This window comes from Mesoplodon densirostris, chromosome 8 (genome assembly GCF_025265405.1).
Source record: "Mesoplodon densirostris isolate mMesDen1 chromosome 8, mMesDen1 primary haplotype, whole genome shotgun sequence".
Lineage (NCBI taxonomy): Eukaryota > Metazoa > Chordata > Mammalia > Artiodactyla > Ziphiidae > Mesoplodon > Mesoplodon densirostris.
The window spans coordinates 115248069-115268997 of NC_082668.1; the positions used below are offsets into that span (position 1 = coordinate 115248069).

Genomic DNA, 20929 nt, shown 5'->3' on the forward strand with positions numbered 1-20929 from the left:
GCCACAAAACCCCCATGTACACTCCTCTAAGCTCTTTCCTCTTCCTGTAATATATAAAAGCTATGACCAAGTGGAATTTATCCCAGGGATGCAAGGTTGGTTTAACACTGGAAAAACAATTAATGTAATACATTATATATAGATAAAAACAAAACTTTCATGATCATCTCAAAGACACAGAAAAAACAGTTGACAAAATCCAACACTCTTTCAGGATAAAAACAGACAACAAGGGCTTCCCTGGTGGCGCAGTGGTTGAGAGTTCACCTGCCGATGCAGGGGACACGGGTTCGTGCCCCGATCCCGGAAGATCCCACATGCCGCGGAGCGGCTGGGCCCGCGAGCCATGGCCGCGGAGCCTGTGTGTCTGGAGCCTGTGCTCCGCAACGGGAGAGGCCACAGCAGTGAGAGGCCCGCGTACAGCAAAAAAAAAAAAAAAAAAAAAAAACAGACAACAAGCTAAGAACAGAAGGGAATTTCCTCAACCTGATAAAGGGCACCTATGAAGATCCCAGAGCTAACTTCCTACTTGCTGGTGAAAGACTGAAAGTTTTCCTGCTGAGATCAGGAACAAGACAAGGATGTCCATTCTTGCCCACTTCTATTCAACCTTGTACTGATGTTCTAGCCAGGACAATTAGTCCATTTGAGACGCTATTTTTAAAAATACCACAGAAAGGGTGACTTAAACAACAAATATTTATTTTTCACAGTTCAGAAGTTTGGGAAGTCCAAGATTACGGAGTCAACAGACTGTCTGGTGAGCACAGCTTCCTGGTTCATAGACCAGTCTTTTCACTGTGTCCTCACACAGCAAAAAGGTCAAGGGGTCTCTCTACAGCCTGTTCTATAAGGGCACTAATTCCATTCAGGAGGGCTCTGCCCTCATAACTTGATCACCTATGAAAGGCCACACCTCCTAATACTATCACATTGGGGATTAGGACTTAAATATATGAATTTTAGGGAGACACAAATATTTAGTTTGTAAATAGCAATTAGTGAAGAAAAAGAAATAAAAGGAAACCAGATTGTAAAGAAGAAGTAAAATTATCTCTATTCACAGATGACATGACCGTGTACATAGAAAATTCTAATGAATCCAACAAAAGCCTAGTAAAACTAATAAATGAGTTTGGCAAAGTTATAGGATACAAGATAAGTTACACAAAAATCAATTGTATTTTATACACTTGCAATAAATTATCCAAAAATAAATTTATGAAAACAATTCAATTCACAATAGCATTAAGAAGAATAAAATACTTACAAATAAATTAACAAAGAAGTACAAAATTTATATGCTGAAAGCTACAAAACATTATCAAAAGAAATTAAAGAAGAGCTAAACAAATGGATAAATATGCCATGTTTATGGATCAGAAGACAATATTAAGATGGTAATAATCCCCAAACTGATCTGCAGATTCAAAGCAATATCTCTTCAGAATCCTAGCTGACTTCTTTGTAGAAACTGACAAGCCAATTCTAAATCCATATTGAATTGCAAGGGACCCAGACTAGCCAATACAATCCAGAAAAAGGAGGACAAATGGGAGGAGTCACACTTTCCAGTTTGATAATTACCACAAAGCAATGTTAATCAAAAAGTGGTACTGACATATCAATGGGCATTTAAATCAATGGAATAGAATTCAGAGTCCAGAAGTAAATCCACACATCAATGGTCAATCAATTTTCCACAAGAGTGTCAACAGCATTCAAGGGAGAAAGAATAGTCTTTTCAACAAATGGCAGTGAGACAACTGATTAGCCACATTCAAAAGGATTAAACTAAAACTTTACCTCACACCATATTCAAAACAAACAAAAAGTGAATCGAAGACCAAAATGTAAGAAGTAAAACTATAAAACTCTTAGAAGAAAACATAGAGGTAAACCTTCATGACTTGAGATTTGGCAAAGGATTCTTAGATGTGACACCAAAAGAACAAGCAAAAAGAGAAAAAATAGACAAATTGGACTTCATCAAAATTAAAACCTTTTTGGGACTTCCCTCGTGGCCCAGTGGTAAAGGATCCGCCTTCCAACGCAGGGGATGCGGGTTTGATCCCTGATCAGGGACCCCACATGCCGTGGGGCAACTAAGCCCGTGCACCACAACTACCGAGCCCACGCATCACAACTACTGAGACTGCGCGCCTCAACGAGAGAGCCCATGTGCCACAAACTGCAGAGCCCACGTGCTCTGGAGCTCCCGCACCACGGCTAGAGAGAGAAAACCGGCCTACCAGAACTAGAAAGAAAGCTGCGCGCTGCAATGAAGAGCCTGCACGCCACAACAAAGATCCCACATGCTGCACCGAAGACCTGACACAGCCAAAGAAATAAATTAAATTAAAACCTTTTGTGCTTCAAAGGACACCATCAAGAAAATAAAAAAGACAATCCACAGAATGGGAGAAAGTATTTTCAAATCATATATCTGATAAGGGACTTGTATCTGGAATATATAAAGAACATTTACTTATAAAGAATTCAATAGTATCAAGACAAAAACTCAGTTTACAAATAGGCAAAGGCTCTGAATAAGTGTTTTCCCAAGGCAGATATGCAAACGGCCAGTAAGAACTTGCAAAGATACGTGGCATCACTAGTCATCAGGGAAATGCAAATCAAAACCCCAATAAGATACCTATTCACACCCATAGGATGACTATAATCAAATGTCATATAACAAAAAGTGTTGGTTAGGAAGTGGAGAAAATGGGACCTTCATACAAAGCTGGTGGGAATTTAAAATGGTGCAGCCACTTTGGTAAACAATCTGGCAATTCCTCAAATAATCAAATATACAGTTACAGTCTAACCCACCAACTCTTACTCCTAGGTATATACCCAAGAGAAATTAAAACATACGTCCACATGAAAACTTATACATGAATGTGTATAGCAACATTATAATAGGCAAAGTCAGAAACAACCCAAACATCCATCAAATGATGAATTAACAAAATGTGGTTTAGCCATACAATGGAATATTATTCAGCCATAAAAGGGAATGAAGTGCTGATGAATTCCACAACATGAACAAACCTCAAAAACATTATGCTAAGGTAAAGAAGGCAGTCACAAAAGACCACAAATGCCCTTATTTCATTCAGATGAAATGTCCAGGATAGGGAACTCTACAGTCAGAAAGCAGATCAGCGGTTGCTTATGGTTGGGAGCTTGGCAATGGGGGGATAGAAGGGTGATAGCCAAAGAGTATGGGGTTACTTTCTGAGGAGATGAAAATGCTTAAAACTTACTATGGTGATGGTTGTACATATCTGTGAACACACTAAAAAAGGGTGAATCGTACATTTTAAATAACCGTATTGTATATGAATTATATTTAATAAAGCTGCTTAAAAATATTTGAGCCATGGCTATTGGGGTCTACTTGTTACAACAGTTCAGCCTATCCTAATGAACACAACCCATAATCTCACAATCCATTTATATGCTTATTTTGATATATATCCTCCATACTTTGTTTTGCATAAATATAATTTTTTTAAAAACAACATTCTTTTTTTTTTAATGTTGACAATTGCATATAACAATGAATACCAATTTTTTTTTTTTTCGGTACGCAGGCCTCTCACTGCTGTGGCCTCTCCCGTCGTGGAGCACAGGCTCCAGACCTGCAGGCTCAGTGGCCATGGCTCACGGGCCCAGCCGCTCCATGGTATGTGGGATCTTCCCCGACCGGGGCATGAACCCACGTCCCCTGCATCGGCAGGTGGACTCTCAACCACTGAGCCACCAGGGAAGCCCTCTTATAGTTTTAAATCTTGAGTTGACCAACAGTTGAGGTTCCTTTGTCTTTCAATTTTAATTTTACCATAGCATATCAATTTTTAACTTTTTTCTTTTTTTCTTTTTGTTGTTGTCATGTTTTACGATCAGAAAGATTTCCTTAACCTTAATACCAATCTCTCTAGCATATTTTTAAATTAATTTTTATTGGAGTATAGTTGATTTACAATGTTGTGTAGTTTCTGCTGTTAGTTTCTGTTGTGTTAGCAAAGTCAATCAGTTATACATATACATATGTCCACTCTTTTTTAGATTCTTTTCCCACATAGGTCATTACAGAGTACTGAGAAGAGTTCCCTGTGCTATATACAGTAGGTTCTTGTTAGTTATCTACTTTATATATTGTAGTATGTTTATGTAAATTTCCAACCTTCTATCTTTTTCCTCTAAATGTTCCTTTTTATAGTACCCTATTCTTTTTCATGAACATAAAATCTTCTCTTATGCCTCTGAAGATATTAATTACAGGGTTCTTTTTTAGTGTTGGTCTGACCTCCACATTGTCTGCTTTCTCTGGTTTCTTTTCTCCTTCCCTCTCGCCCCCCAGTTTGTTCACTTTCTTCTCTGTCTTTCATCGTAGAGGGTTATTTTAAATATATGTTTTTCACTGGCTTTTTGTGCTTGTTTAAAAGTGAGGCACTCATGACTGGAAACTATTTGTGTGTGGGTGCAGTGTGCTAACTGGTGAGCACACTGTACAGTCAGAGAGTGGGGACCAGACTCCTTTGTTGTGGCTCCTCAAATGTCAGTGTCAGGAGTTCTTTTATCTCACCCTAGACGGTGTCTCCAGGCAGAAGTCTAGTGCAGGCTAGACACCTCCTAGCCTGCACTCTTAGGTATGGCTGCCCACATTCTGGTTGCTGGCAAAGGCAAGGGGGCTAGAGGTAACCCCACTCAGGATGTAGAGTGTCCCTTGATCCCCTTTTTATCCCCTCGCCTTACTTCTATGCTTAGCTGTGTGGCCATCTGCAAGCCCAGAGCTGCTCCATTTCAGTCTCTTCCCAGGGCACCTCTGTCTGTTCAACCCACTCCAATCAGTTCTCCATCCTGATCTCTGCCCTGAAGCTTCTCTTGTCCAGGTCCTCGATGGCCTCCGTCTTGCTAAATTCAAAAGCTGTTTTTCTGTCCTCATCTTACTCATCCTCTCAGAAGAATTCAACACCGTTTAGTATTCAGTCTTCCTAGGAATCCCTTGTGTATTCCGTGACAAGAGGTCTCTCCACTCCCTTCCCTTCGACAGAATTCCCTTCTCTGATTCACTTCCCACAACCTTTTACAAATGTAACACAGACATGCCACTCCCCTGCCTAAGCACAGTGAAGCACCTCATCACACTCTGAAAGCATCCAGTTCCCTTAACATGACCCCAAAGTCTCCATGTCATCTCTCTCCACCTTCCCCTTCAGCTCATCTCTGACCACCCTCTGTGCACTGACTCTGCCCCAGCCAACCTGGCCCTCTTCCTGTGCCTGAAACACACCCAAACTGGTCCCCTGAGGGAGTCTTGCACTTTGGTTCTTCTCCATTAAACACCCTGCTGTCAGACCTTCCCAAAGCCGGCCCCTTCTCCTTATCCAGCCTTCAACTCAAACATCACCTGTTCACCCAACCCAGTGATGTGTTCCCACCACCATGACCTCTGCTACACTTACTGCATCAGTCAGTTCTATTGTCACCATGACATTTAAAACTGTGTGACCTGCAATGAGGAGAGGGATGGCGGGAGGGACAAATTAGGAGCATGGGATTAACAGATACAATTTACTATACACAAAAAAAGGTTTACTATAGAGCACAGGGAATTAATTATACCCAATAGCTTATGATAACTTTTAATGGAATATAATCTGCAAAAAAGTTGAATCATTATGCTATACACCTGAAACTAACACAATACTGTAAACCAACTATACTTCAATAAAATAAAATTATGTGATATTATCTTGGTTACTTCTTATACACTTTCTGTCTGAATCCCCTACAAGAATGGAAGCTCCACGTGGACAGAAGTATTGTCTGTTTTGCCCACAAGTGCCATCAAGCGGCGCCCGGCACACAGTGGATCCTTGGTAAGTGTTCACTGCGTGAACACATGAAGTGGTTACACATGTGGTGAGCTCTCTGTGGGAAATCACTGTAATGCAGCACAAGAAGGATCCATTTGCAGCTCAGTCTGCCACCTACATGGAACGCTTCCCAACAGAACAGATTTAAAATGCTCCTTGACCACCATGGTCCCCAAAACTACTTATCACCACACAGAGCACAGAACTTCTACCCAGAAAGGCAGAGGACACACCTCACAGAGCCACTTCTCATCAGCAGAAAAGCAGGCACCTAGCAAGCAGTAAAAATCTCCCACAGAAATTAGTTAAGAAAAATTCAATGCCTTGAGACAGAACTTTGGACAAGTACACAAGTAAATACTAAGAATTTAGCACAAATCACTGCAGTATGTGGATAAGCAGAAAAACATCCAAAATAGTCTAAAAGAGACTGCTCTCTTGTTCCCACTGCTTATGGGCTCTAGCTACTTCCTTGGTGTGAAAGAACTAAAAGTTGGCATCAGAATTTTCTGTAAATCTTTTAGTTTACACTTATATAAATGTGCATGGTAAACTGTATATGGGTCTCCAAAACAATGGTGAGTAATTAGTCACACTCAACCAATTCTGACTTAAAGAATATTTCTTGATATTTCATACATGTAGCATACAAACGTGTGGACACTCCTGTACTTTCTTTAAAGTGTGAACACTTTTTGACCCTAAAATTCTACTTTAAGGAAGTTAACCAAAGGAACTGATTAAGAATGTGAGTTAATTTGGGGCTATAAGGACAGTCATTACAATATCATTTATAATATTAACCTAAATGTCCAACTGTACGAGAATGGTTAGAGCCATCTAAAAAATTATTCCGTGGAGAAATATTTATTGGCCTCGAATGATTTCTCTAGGTTGAAAAAAGCAGGTTACAAAATAATATGATCCCGTTGTATTTATACGATACATATATATACACATATATATACACATCTACTATACATGGAGAGAGAGAGGAAGAATATAAATACCAAAATGAAATTTTAAAAGCAGTTTCTCTAGATAATAATAATATGGAAGATTTTTTTAATATTTGTTTCATTTTTTTATCCTAATCTAAATTTTCTGTTTTTCATATAACGAATAGTTGCTACCATTGCAATATGAAAGAAAAAAGCCATAGAATTTTAATCAAAACTTTGTTGGTGATCAGAATGGGCACAATCAAGTAGGAAATACGCTTTACAGTGGTTCTTAATCAGTTTATCCCACCTGAAAGAGCCACCCATAATGCACACATGGACGACAACACAAGCTTTTAAGCCTAAAATAAACTGATAGAGCCCAGCAGACACCTGTGATTTGGATCTCTCTAGACACAGCTGGAGGACCACTTCTTCCTTCCTAAATCTGTCTAATCCTGTAACCTCCATGAAGCTACTACCCCAAGCTCCTCCCTTTAGCCCTCTCATCAGCGTTTTTATTCCTCTTCTTTGGCTCCTTGTCTTAGCCTGGGCTGTCATCACAAAATACCCCAGACTGGGTGGCTTAAACAGCAGAAGTTTATTTCTCACAGTTCTGGAGGTGGGATGTCCAAGAAAGATACAGGCTGATTCAGCGCCTGGTGAGAGCGCTCTTCCTGGCTTGCAGACGGCACCTTCTCTGCGCGTCTTCCATGGCCTTTTCTTGGTGCGTGCGCGCGGGGGCCGGGGGGAGAGCACAGTCTCTTTGTACAAGGCCACTTAATGCCATCGTGAGGAGCCCACCCTCGTGGCCTCATCCAACAACAATTGATTCCCAAAGGCCCCTTCTTTAAACACCAGCACAGTGAGGGTTAGGCTTTCAACACACGGATTTGGGGGGCGGGGGGACACAAACATTCAGTCCATAACACTCCTCTTCTCATTAAATATGAATGTTTTCCAGCTCTGTCCTGATGCCCTACACATTCTCCATCATTCACACGCATCGGTGGTTTCCACCCCGTCTTTTTTTTAAATCTCAAATATGACCCAAACTCCAACCCCAGACCCAAATCTTCCCTGAGTCCCACAAACGGCTCAAACTCAAATGTCCTGAAGTTTCTACCCTTCTCCAATCTCACTTTAGGATAAAGAAAAACAAAACACATATGAAAAGGGGGAAATTGCTCAATCCAGGATCTTAAGACCCAGACCTTAGCATGAGGGGTGTGACTGGCCTCGTGTGGAACTAGCAGTGGTCCCAGGTGCTGATGTGTCAGGGCCATGAAATCCCCGGCCCTTGGCCTCTCTGAGCTGGCAGACATCTCACTAAGTGGACTGCCAAAACATCCAAACTACGGGACACCTCTAGAAACAAAGGGAGCACCTCATGTCACAAATGGCATATCACCTGTCTTCTTGAGGTTTCACGAGCCAATCAAAGTAAAAGCAACCTTGGAACGAGTTAACATCGTGCTTCTCACCAGACGTGGCCTAATTCACATTAGCCCTGGAAATTTCTAGAACATACGCCAAATTTCCTTTTTCCTTTTTATACTTGTTTTATAATTACTGAATAAATGCTTTTATTTAAAAATTGAAAAAAAAAAAAAAACCCTGCTCCATTTCAGTCTCTTCCCAGGGAATCTTTGTCTGTTCACTCCTCTTAGCAGCCCTCTTAGCAGCCCTCTCAGCAGCCCATGCTCTAGCCATTTCTCTCCCAGGTTAGGGCTCAGCTTCTAGGTTTCTCCATCACTCAAATCGGAACGGTCTTTGCAACATGCAGATCTAGTGCACTTCGCCCACTGAAAATCCTGGGATGGCTTCCCCTTATCCCCGGCATAGGATCCTCTAGGACCTGGCTCCTGCCTGCTGCCCACACCTCCACGCTTCGGTCTCGCTCACTCTTGCTGAACTTGCTGTTTCTGAGCAAGTCACGTTCTGTCACCTCCACTCCCTTGCACGCGCATTTACTCACACCTTGCTTCCTGTTCCCAACCTCCCAGCTCCTCTCCTACCTGAGAACTTCCCTGGGAACCCTCCCCCACGCAACCTGCCGAGATTTTCAAGCTCCCTTCTACTTGCTCCTGGTTGTACCTCAGAGAGCCTCAGGGTAGCCAGACCCTGCCGTATTTTGTACTAAATGCCGACCTCTCTCGCCACTGTATTGCGAGCGCCCAGAAAACAGTCATGGGGTCTTTTCACCTTTCTTCTCACATGCGATTTTGGGCTTAGACATAAATGATCAAGAAATATTTTTGAATGAGTTGATGAATAAAATAATGAGCAAACCAAAGAATGACTAAATGGCACCAATGACCTCTAAGATTAAAATATCCTTCAGAAGTGCTGAGGAATTCTTGTGGCCTTGGATATGGAACATTGGAATTGGGGGAGTAAAAAGACTACAGGAGTTATTTGTGTTACACGGGCGTCAGGAGAGTCAGGGTAATCTGATGTCGAAAAGATGTGAGATGTTGGCCTGAAGAGCTTTGCAAGATTCTCTACAATTTGATTTGGTGATTTTTCTACAGCCGTTGAGAAGGAGACACTGCAGCTCAGACCCACTGTTTTTTAGAAAATAAACTTCAAAAGATAACCAAGGGAAAACAAATCCCACTGAAAGCAACATTCTGTTAATCAGAGACTCTGAGGTGTGACCTGCCCAGGCAGGCTCTTCTGCCATTTTATATTTCCTCTTTAATCTATCCCTGGATGCTACAGTTTTCAACTCGCAGAGATTTAAGAGACACTTTGATTAACAGACTTGATCACTTCTGCTCATGTTTATTTAACCAAGGTGTTCTCCTCTGCGTTTCACATTTCACACCCCCATAGCACCATTCCCCACCCCCATAGCACCATTCCCCTTTTATTACAGAAACTGAAGAATGTGATGGCCTGCCAGACAGCAGAGTAATTTATGAAAAATATATTTTTAAAAGGAGAGTGTATTAAAGCTTGAAAAGAACTCTGAGCCTGTTGCTATTTTAATTTTAAATAGTCTATGCAAATAATTAAATGTCAGCTCATACTGACGCCATCAAATTTAGGAGAGTATATGGTATACAACCCCAGAGTCCTAGGAAATATTAAATCAGATTTACCAGGGCACTGCTTCATATCTTGTTTTTGACATGAAACAACAGTATGAATGGGGTGAAAAAGGAACCAACTTCCAAAAACCTCTACCTGCTATAAATGTTTCCATACGTACCACTATTCTTTAAAAAGAGATAAAAAGAAACAGAGATGAATTCCAAATATATTTAAGCACTAAATCTCTCTTTGGTCTTTTATTTTTCTCAAGTCTCTCCTTCCTCACACTAGCCAATTTCAGATATTGACTTCCAGGAGAGGACGGATGAGAAAAGCCAGTATTCAGTGATAATAAGGTAATGAATGCTGCTCACCCTACTTTAGGACAGTTTAATTTGGATATTTACCTGAACTTTGCTCATGGCTTTGCACACCTGGGTCTCAATCAGTCACACTAATGTGCACTGTGTACTGTGTACTAATGTAGTGTGTCTCTGGTGCAGCTATTCTAGATCAGCAGGAAAGGAAAATCCCTTCAAAATGACATTGAAGGACTTCCCTGGTGGCACAGTGGTTAAGAATCTGCCTGCCAATGCAGGGGACATGGCTTCGAGCACTGGTCCGGGAAGATCCCACACGCCACGGAGCAACTAAGCCCGCGCACCACAACTACTGAGCCTGCACTCTAGAGCCCGCGAGCCACGACTACTGAACCCAGATGCCACAACTACTGAAGTCTGCCTGCCTAGAGCCCATGCTCCACGACAAGAGAAGCCACTGCATTGAGAAGCCCATGCACCGCAACGAAGAGTAGCCCCCACTCGCGGCAACTAGAGAAAGCCCGCGCACAGCAACGAAGACCCAACACAGCCATAAATAAATAAATAAATAAATTTTTAAATTCTCACTAAATAAAGTGACATTGAAAAAACACAATGGTCAGTGAATATTTATTGTGTGAAGAATTGTGCTACATCATAGATGCTCCATGATGAATATGATTCTATTACACTTTTGAGAAAAGGGGATAACAGCAGAAAATGTGCCTTCTCCTTTTAAATTCTTAATTAGTGATTAAGGTAAATTCCTATTTCCAGAGTACCTAATAACTGGTCATCAGGAGATGGACTAGAATCAAGCTGAATGTCAGAAGGAAACCAGCTTTTTTTTAAAAATTAATTAATTTATTTATTTTTGGCTGTGTTGGGTCTTCGCTCCTGTGCGAGGGCTTTCTCTAGTTGCAGCAAGAGGCGGCCACTCTTCATCGCGGTGCGCGGGCCTCTCACTATCGCGACCTCTCTTGTTGCGGAGCACAGGCTCCAGACGCGCAGGCTCAGTAGTTGTGGCGCACGGGCTTAGTTGCTCCACGCATGTGGGATCTTCCCAGACCAGGGCTCGAACCCATGTGCCCTGCATTGGCGGGCAGATTCTCAACCACTGCGCCACCAGGGAAGCCCAGGAAACCAGTTTTGTATCCAGAATTGGTTGGCTATTAACAACCAATCCTGTGATGACAAAAGCTTAGCACTGACATCCACGTCCCGTGGCAGACATCACTAATCAATTAACGGCACTTGGCCATCCCTTCCACAGATACGTACTGGGTGTTTCCTACATGTCAGGACTCTAACTGGCACAGCAGACACTGCAGTGAACAAGGTAAACACAGTTCCTGCCCTCCTGGAGCTTACATTCTACTGGGAGAAGAAGGCAATATGCAAGAAAGGGTATTTCAGATAATGAGAGGTGAGAGGAAGACAATTAAGCAAGGAAAGGAGATGGAGTGTCTGAGAAGAGGGAGGAGGAAAGGTACTTTAGCTGGGGTGGTCAAGTCCTCTTGGTAGAGGTCACATTTGGGGAGAAACTTGACCAGTGACAGAGGCCCAGCCTGACTGACTCCTCAACACAGGTCTCCTGGCAGCCATTACCAGCCAACTGCCGATTGGCTGTGCTATGGATGAACCCTGTACAAGGCACGCTGTGGAATGCAGAAAAGTCCAAGGTAAAAACCATTCAGTGGAGCTGGGGGAACACATTTAATTACCTCCAACAGCACAAGATTCTGAAATACAGAGTGGAAGGAAGACTTGGAAAACTTGGATTCTCGTCTTCCTTTCAACCTTTTCGATTCTCAGTTTCTTCATGAGTAAAATAAGAGGGTTGAACCCAATGGTCTATAAAATTCCTTTTAGACCCTATGGTCAATAACTCTAACTAAAAAGCAAAGTAGGGTTTTAGGCAATTAGAGAGATTAGCTAGATTAAGGAGAGAAGTCTTTTGTAAATGGGGTCATTTGAACAGTCAGAGGGAAAAAAAAAATGTAGCCACAGCTTCTTGGAGTCTTCTTGGTAATCTCAGAAAGAGCCACAGTCAGCCCCTGGTTTTGCAAACAGCTTCAACTGCCACAATGCAAAGCAGTGTTCACCTTAATCTCTAGATGAAAACTAACTGGTGTGGTCTTCTCAGCCATACACATGTTCAAAATCACCATCATCCCAGTCATCTAGTCATCTCGAACACAAAGGGCTACACAAAGGCAAATCACCTTGTTGCGGAATAAAGAGGCAAGAGTTACTAGAGATTCATCTAGAAGAATCCACCTTTTACTGCTGCCTGCCAACAGGAGAGCCAGAGCTTTCAGAAGTGACACACAGGAGAATTATAGGTTTGCATGGTAATGATGGGTCTGGATCAAGACTCGTAGATTTGTTTCTAAAATTCCTGATCTTCCTTCACAATAGCATTAAAAATAGATCCCAAGTGCATGACAATGTCCCCCTTTTTACAGGCAGGAGTTCAAGTTTGGGTCATACAAATATTTGTATGTTACAGTGATATTGTGTTTTTAGATGAGAAATGATTGAAATTCACTTTGCGGGTACAAAGCGCTTCATAAATACTTAATCTCCAGAGAGACTTCAACTTAGAGTGTCTGACTCCACTTGGACTTCTTGTCCAAGTCACACAGGATCCCTCTCTATTTGTACACAGTTTGTGTCCCCAGCTGCTGATGGATACTGACTTGGATCTGGCCACCCTGGCAGACTGAGACATCCAGAACAAGCCAGGAATGGTCTTTTGAGTGACTTACGATCCACAAATAGCCCCACCAACTCACTGTTTCTCTACTTTTCCATGCTCTGGAGCAAAGATGAAACTGTCTCTGTGACCCATCCTGGACCACAGGGATGGATGGTTTCATGGGAGGATATTCTCTCCAGAGAAGAGCTCATGCTACCACTCCAGCACTTTGGACGCATGAACTGTTCATCAGCCAAGTGACAGCTCCCACACACCCCAGCCAGGAGCTAAACAGAATAACCAAGGGCTCGTGTTCCCTGGGAACATACCAGAAAGGGCAGTGCAGATACCATCTCCTCCATTGTCCCCCCTAAAGCAACAGTTCTGAAGACACTCACTCAACACAGCTTTGGTCTACACTCCAGAGAGCCTTTAGGGCCAGATTGGAGTGTTCCCAGCCAGAGATTCATGGTTAGTAATAAAGCATAGCAGTGATATTATCTTCTTCCTAGTCCTCAATCTTCTAATTTGTAAAATGAAGGTTTGCATCTGTCTTTTATGGCTTTCACATTGTGGAAAATAATTGGCGGATAAGCCTAAGTTCAAATCCCATCTCCGGCACTTACTGTTTGTGTGACCTGGTTTTCATTTACTTGTCTGTGTAATAAAATAATATTTGCTTCACAAGGTAATGGTAAGAAACAAATTAATTAAGCATATGAGTGCACTTGTTAAACCACAGTGAGCTGTTTCACATGATATATACAGTGAGAGTCCTCTTCCATCACCATCCAGCACAGTTCCCTCCCCATGGAGATGCTCACTCAACACTGGACTGATTACTTATTGGATTTAAGCTGACAATAAACTTGTACCTGCGGTGTAGCCCAAACTCTGCTTGAAAGAAGAGTTTATCTGGAGCATCTCTGTTGAAGATGGAGACCCCAGGCTAACCACACCTCCTCACTGGTGAAATCTGGTTATAGCATCCAGGCATGCAGTATGAAGGATCTGGGTAAAGAGAAAAGGAAATCAGGCACCTAGGAGTGAGTGTTAAGTGTACATTATCTGTTTCACTATCTTAGTGGCTTTAAGACAATTGCCATATTATATCTTGTGATTTTATGGGTCAGGAATTCAGGCCAAGTTTAGCTGGGGGATGTTTCAGTTCCACATGGCATCAACTGAGATCAGGCTGTGATATTTAGACAGTGTGATATTTAGGCTGAACTGGAGGATCCAAGACACCTTCACTCATAGTTGGGGGGCCTTGGCGTGAATGGCTGAAAGGCTGGGCTCAGCTGGACTGTCAACTGGAGTAGCTACATGTAACTATGCCAACATGGTGGTCTCAAGGTAGTCAGACTTCTGACAAAGTAAGCTGGGGCTTTGAGGTAGTGTTCCAAGAGACCAAGGTGGGAACTTCAAGGCTTCTTCTAACCAAGCCCTGGAAGTTATACAGCGTCACTTCAGCCACACTCTACTGCTCTAGTGGTTCTGTTGGACCACTAAGGCTGCTCCACATTGAAGGGGATGAATAGAAAAGAATCTGCAGCCATCTTTAATCTACTCAATACCTGAACTTCAGTTCTGCTTTCTAGAATGAGCTGTGGGTACCACCCTTTCCGTCCTCTCATCCTTCCCAATGTCCTGCCAATGTCTTCCTCATGTAATAAGGAAGCCAAGACTGACATATCACCAGGGCAACAGAAAAACCTCAACAGGTAACCCCCAAGTGGAGTTGCCAGATAAAATACAGGATGTACAGTTAAATTTGAATTTCAAATAATTAAAATAATACTAATAACTTTTAGTATGCATTTTTGGAGACATACTAAACAAAAAAAAAGATTGATCATTTGAAATTCAAATTTAGCTGGGTATTTTTCTTTGTTAATTCAGGGAACCCTACCTCCAGGTGACCTACATGGGCCATGTAGAATTAGGAAGAAAAAACTTAATTTAAGCCATAGAGACTTGGGGATTGTTTGTTACAGCCAAATAGCCTAAATTGACTTAATTTCTCATTTTGGATGAAAAATATTTTGATTAGGCTTAAGTGCAGCTCTAATATTTGAAAGGAAGTCGGCAGCTCCTCTACATAACAAAAGAGAAAATTGAAAGCTCTGGGGTATCATTTGAGAAGGAGAGATGGAGAGAAAACTGATAAAACACAGCCTCAGCCGTCAGGAAATCTCCTGTCTACTTGAAAAATAAAATAAGAGAAAGTGATGGTAGTGAGTAGTCCTGAGGGCACAGAAGTCACTGTGGGTTTGGAGGAGGCATGGAAGGACTTCGTGGGAACTGTAGGCTTGCCTGACCTGGGGGTGGCCCGATAAGTAGGATTTAGACACCAAGGAGCTGGGAGCAGGAATGTCCTGTGGGACATTGCACGGCCATTTTTGTCTGTGCTGTTACTTTCCAGCTTCTTCAGCACCTGTGGGCCTAGGCTTCCGGGCAGAGATGGAGATAAAGCACCAGGTGGCCAATGGGCCCTAGTTCACAGGACTGCTCGGATGCTGACAGATCGATTGCATGCCACCACAGAGGTGTCTGCGACTACCCTGGGCCTCTGGACCCAGAGATGAAGTAAAACCACTTTGTTGGGGAGTTGATGTTTCAACACACAAATCCAAACATTTTCGCTAACTTTTGTCTGAAACGTCAGTGTCATAGGAAATCTCCTTGATAGTAAGGGCCTGGCTCTCTTCATCTTCATGTGGCCCTACACTACATAGCCCCACCCTTAGTGCATGGTGGGTGAAATAAGTATAAGAACACAATCAATGGGACAAGGCCCTAAATATATTGTGAAACCCCTTTAGCTGCTACAGCTACTCCTTTTGGCCACTAGGGGGCGGCATGGTGTCTTGAACTACAAACTGGTTGGGTTTCCGAACCAGGGTGGATGTGATTCTCAAAAAACAGTTGGTACCAGGATGCCAGCTTCTGCCAACAGTTTCCTGGGCCCACAGCAAAGAGAGACAGAGAGAGGTAGTCATTTTTTTCCCTATAAAACTATTTATCCAATTTAAAGGAATACCCTTTGTTCTGAGATTGTCTTTCCCAGTACATGTTTTATCATGAAAACCTCCTTTCTTTTATGAAATGATGGCAACTATATGTGGCAGAGGGTTATTTTTTATTGTTAACATTCTTATTTAATCCAATAAATAATGGCAACTTGCTGGTGTTCACAAATGATTTTAGAAAATTACTTTTTGGGTTTCTGAAATCAAAAGTCAGAGATCCATTCGTGTAGAATCAGACAGGGCCCAGGACAAAAAAGGGGGTAGAAATAAAGCTCACCTTTGGGTCCCCAGCCTTCTTTCCCACCACCCATTGCTGCTTCCTTCCGGCCCAGCAGGCCCTGGTCAGCGGGTCAGCTCAGGGCCCTCTGCTCTCTCCCTGCCCAGCCTCCACCTCCTAGTTGAAACCCATTTTCAGGAAAGAATCTGCCATCAGCAGCTTAGTGAACATTTAAATCACTCCTTTTCTCGCCCAGAAAAACTGGCCTTCTGATCTCTGATTCCAGAACGCAGATGAGTGCAGCCAGTTCAAGGATTTCAGGCATCAGCAGAGGAAGATGTGAGATGAAAGCCAGTCAGTGAGGTGCTGAAATCAGGCCACCCAAGGGGCTTGACGATCCCCATCTGCTTTATCAGGGAGGCCAGAGGGGCCACCCCCAGAGCAAGCGGACCAGGTTCTCAGACAGAAGGTCCCAAATGCTCCTTCTTCCCTCACCTTTCTGGAAAGTCACAGGTCAAACCCGTAAGTGCCTACGATATTCTGTTCCTGATAACAGAGAGCCTTCCATCCACAGGATCAGCGCAGCCAGGGCAAAAGGTGACTCCCCAAATCATAAAGCCCTGCTTTGGTCTCACGCCAAGAGGTACTGGCCACAGTGCACGTGGGATACAGTACTGCACTAGTTTTAGCAATGATTGCATCCAACAGATCCGTGGGTCTGCACTGAGACCCGCCATAGGCACCACAGGGACACAAAGGAATATGAAACGCAGGGAGGCTGCCTGCAAAGATGCTCCAAAACAATTGCCAGAATTGAAAAGAGATGACAACTGGTTTGGGAGACTTGGAAAAGCTTCATGATCTGAGCCTGGAATAAAGGGTAGGGTTTTGACAGGAAACAAGAAAGGAAGGACCTATTCATCAAAGATACAGCCTGATCCAAGGGCTCGAGCAGAAAGTACGGGGTTGTGTGTAGGGCACAGGGCCCAGTTCAGTTTGGCCAAAATATCAGGCAAGTAGCAGGAAAACAGGGAAATGATAAGGAAAGGCAGGAAGGCTCTACAGGCAGGTAGAGGTGGGCCTGAGCCCCAGGGGCCACAACAGACCCCTCGGCGGTCTCGGTTGACCCTCTAAGCTCAGCTTCTTGACTATCAAATGTGGATAATGGGTCTTACTTTTCAGAGATTTAAATAAGAGAATGGGTGTGCAATTGGTATTACATTTTAGTTTACAAACCCAAGCAGTAAAAAAAAAAAAAAGTTTTAAAGTAAGTTTTACTTTTTTCTTATTCAACTTCTGTTCCAAGCCTCATTCTCCCTGATGTGGGAAATGTCATGTCATATAGTTCAGGACTCTGGCTGCAAACCTTCTGGGCCAAGTCGGGCCCACCCAGCCCTCAGTGCTGGCATGTACAGGGGCCTCTCTCACTCCACCTGCCCCTCACGTGTGACCCACACTGACTGCTCGTCCACCATCCTCACTCCTGGCAGGATGAGTTTGCTGGGGCTGCCAAAACAGAGAACCCCAACCTGGGTGGCTTTAAAAAATGGAAATTTATCCTCTCCCGGTGCTGGAAGCTGGAAATCTGAAATCGAGGTGTCCGCAGAGCTATGCTCCTTCCAAAGGCTCTAGGAAAGAATCTTCCCCTGCTTCTTCTTGCTTCTGGTGGTCGCTGGCAATTCTTGGTGCTCCCTGGCTTGTGGCTGCATCCCTCCATGTCTGCCTCCATCTTCGTGTGGCTGTCTTCTCTCTGTGTGTGCAGCTCTTGTCCAAATGTTCCTCCACTTCTAAGGACAGTAAACTATTGGATTAGGGCCCACCCTCATCCAGTATGACCTCGTCCTAACTTGAGGATATCAGCAAGACCCCACTGCCAAATCAGGTCACATTCTGAGGTTCCAGGTGGACGTGAATTTGGAAGAGACACCATGCAATTCAGTGCACTCTCTGAGAGGTGCCCTCCAGCCCACGGATTTCCCCTGCTGGTTCTATGCCTCTCGAAAGCACCTGGGTCTTTCTGGCCCTCTGCTGTGGGGCGAGGGACAGCCCTCTCTGCTCTGAGACCCTCCCACCCTTCCTGTGTTCCCCCCAGGGGCTCAGGTCCTCACCCCGAGGTCCCATAAGCCCAGCCCTTCCCTGGGAACTTGGCTGAAGGTGGATGAGAGCAATGCAGCCTCCCTGGGCTCAGACCCCCCAGCACCCCGTCTCTTTTCACCCCCAGTACTGCCTTCTCTCTCCCCAACCTGGGACCATTGTGTCTATTTACTACCTGTGCTCCCAAGTCTATCGGGCAGGGCCTAAATTTTTATTTTATTTTTTTAACATTTAAGGATGCTTTCATATTTTGTAGTGACATCAATTTTTCAATAGAAAATATTTGGCCAAGCGTGACACAGACAACATACATTTGAGCTTAGGTGAGTTTCTAGAGGTGATTTAAATGGTATGTGATAAAGTTATTTTTACCCTAGCTCATTGGTTCTTTTTTTTTTTTTTTTTAGGCCTAAACTGCAGTAAACGTCATGACCTTCCCCAGTCCAGGGATGCTAAACAACCCTGCGGGTGGGGATTACAGCTCAGGTCTTAGAATCCAAAGTGTTGAACAAACAAGAAGTCTCTCCAACAAAGGCTTTTTTTTTTTAAACAGGGCTACTGGTTATAATGTCAGAGAAACGCCAGCAGCGAGGTGTTTGGCAACTGGTAGGATACCACAGAGGCATCACGGAGGGAGGACTCGGATAGCCAGGACCTCTTGGGGTGGCTCACCCCGCAGCCCTCCCCTCACACGTGGCCTTCTCTATGACTCTGGTCCACACTCGGCAAGCCGCTACTCCAGCACAAAAAGAACACTCGACTACTGTTCCATATTCTCGGAAATAAAAATATTGTAGGCTCGCCTACCCCACTCCCCCGGGGACTCATTCTTCCCGGCTTGCTGCGTTTTGACTGCAGCCGGGCAGGCGTCTGATGCTGCAGTTCGTCTGAGGGGCGGAAAAGCAACGTGGAGTTCCACAGCCTGAAACCTAATTTCTGGTAGGAAGGTACCATCTGGTGGATATTGCGGAAACTGCTCACGTCCTGTGCTTGAAACGGAGCACCTGAGAGCAGCTCGCCCGACAGAATGCCCATGGAAATAGTACTCCGAGATCGAGCGAAAGCTCAGCATCCAGATACGGGCTCTTCCCCTTAAATATTGGACTCCACATACAGCTATTCTCAGAACCAATCAGAAGCATCTAACAGAGTCTGTTTCCTGGCCTCCTTTGTCCCATTTACAAGGACAGCCGTCCCCTTACCTGCGGTTTGGCTCTCTGCGGTTTCGGTTACCCACGGTCAACCACGGTCTGAAAATATTAATTAGCGAATTCCAGAAAAAAACAGTTCATACACATCTTAAATAGCGCGCCATTCTGAGCCGCATGAAGAAATCTCGCGCGGTTTTAAATCCCGCGCGGTTTTAAATCCCTCCCGGATGTGACTCAGCGCTTTGTTGGGCGCAGCTGCCTATTGATCACTTAGGAGCCGACCGGTGTCAGAGCAACAGCTGGGAAGGCTCCGGGCTTGTGTTCAAGTCACCCTTATTTTACTGAATAATGACCCCAATGCACAAGAGCGCTGGTGCTGGCGATTCGGATGCCAACCAAAGAAAGGGCTCCCTTTAAGTGAAGAGGGGAGAGCTCTGGATGTAATGAGAAGAGAAAAAAAAAAAAATCATATGCTGAGGTTGCTAAGATCTACAGTAAGAACAAATCTATCCGTGAAATTGTGAAGAAGGAAAAAGGAGTCCCTGCTAATTTTGCTGGCACACCTCAAACTGCAGAAGTTACGACCACAGCACGTGGTAAGTGCTTAGTTAAGACGGAAAGGGCATTCAATTTGTACAATAAGATACCTTGAGAGAGACCCATTCACATGACTTCTATTACAGTATATTGTTATTTATTTTATTTATTTATTTGGCTGCATTGGGTCTTCATTGCTGCACACGGGCTTTCTCTAGTTGCAGCAACCGGGAGCTACCCTTTGTTGAGGTGTGCGGGCTTCTCATTGCAGTGGCTTCACTTGTTGCGGAGCATGGGCTCTAGGCGCGCGGGCTTCAGTAGTTGCGGCACATAGGCTCAGTAGTTGTGGCTCACGGGCTTAGTTGTTCCGCGGCATGTGGGATCTTCCCGGACCAGGGCTTGAACCCGTGTCCCCTGCATTGGCAGGTGGATTCTTAACCACTGAACCACCAGGGAAGTCCTATTTCAGTATATTGTTATGATTGTTCTATTTTATGATTAGTTATTGTTCATCTTTTACTGTGTCTATGTATGTATAGGCAAAACATAGTACATGTAGGATTTGGTACTATTCATGGTTTCAGGCATCCACTGGGGGTCTTAGAACGTATCCCCTGTGGATAAGGGAGGGACGACTGTAAATCAAATCGCTATTCAGTGTCTATTCTGTTCCTCTGAAGTATAATTCTGCTTCTCTTTATCGTGGCCATTCATCTCTGAGAGTTGTATCTTGAGAAATCTCGTCATCCCTCATTCAAAGCCTTTTGCTTGTCGAGTCCAACTCTCCATGGACAGATTCACACATGTGGTTAATCCTTCTGTGGAGGGGTCCTCTCCCCAGCTCACCATGGCCCCTTCCTCTGAGACTCTGCGCCCCTAATGAAGATGGGGGTCCCAGCATGCCTGTCCACCAGTCCCCGGCCGCAGTTGGTTGAGCTGGGATGGCCATCTCACTCAAGCTGGGCAGCCAGATTCTTGACTTCCTGGCATTTGGGATTTGGAATCG

The 20929-nt window shown here is 43.9% G+C and overlaps 1 long non-coding RNA gene across 3 annotated transcripts in view; it reads right to left on the bottom strand.

The window, feature by feature from the left end:
- The window catches only part of LOC132494999 (uncharacterized), a 123375-nt gene extending 103828 nt beyond the window's left edge, over window positions 1-19547 (bottom strand). For all 3 annotated transcript variants that reach the window (XR_009533191.1, XR_009533190.1, XR_009533189.1), the window contains exons 1-2: window positions 19438-19547; window positions 13768-13903 (exon numbers count right to left, since the gene is read on the bottom strand). This is a non-coding gene — a long non-coding RNA (uncharacterized LOC132494999). The remainder of the gene's footprint in view (window positions 1-13767; window positions 13904-19437) is intronic.
- Between the last annotated feature and the right edge of the window lie 1382 nt (window positions 19548-20929).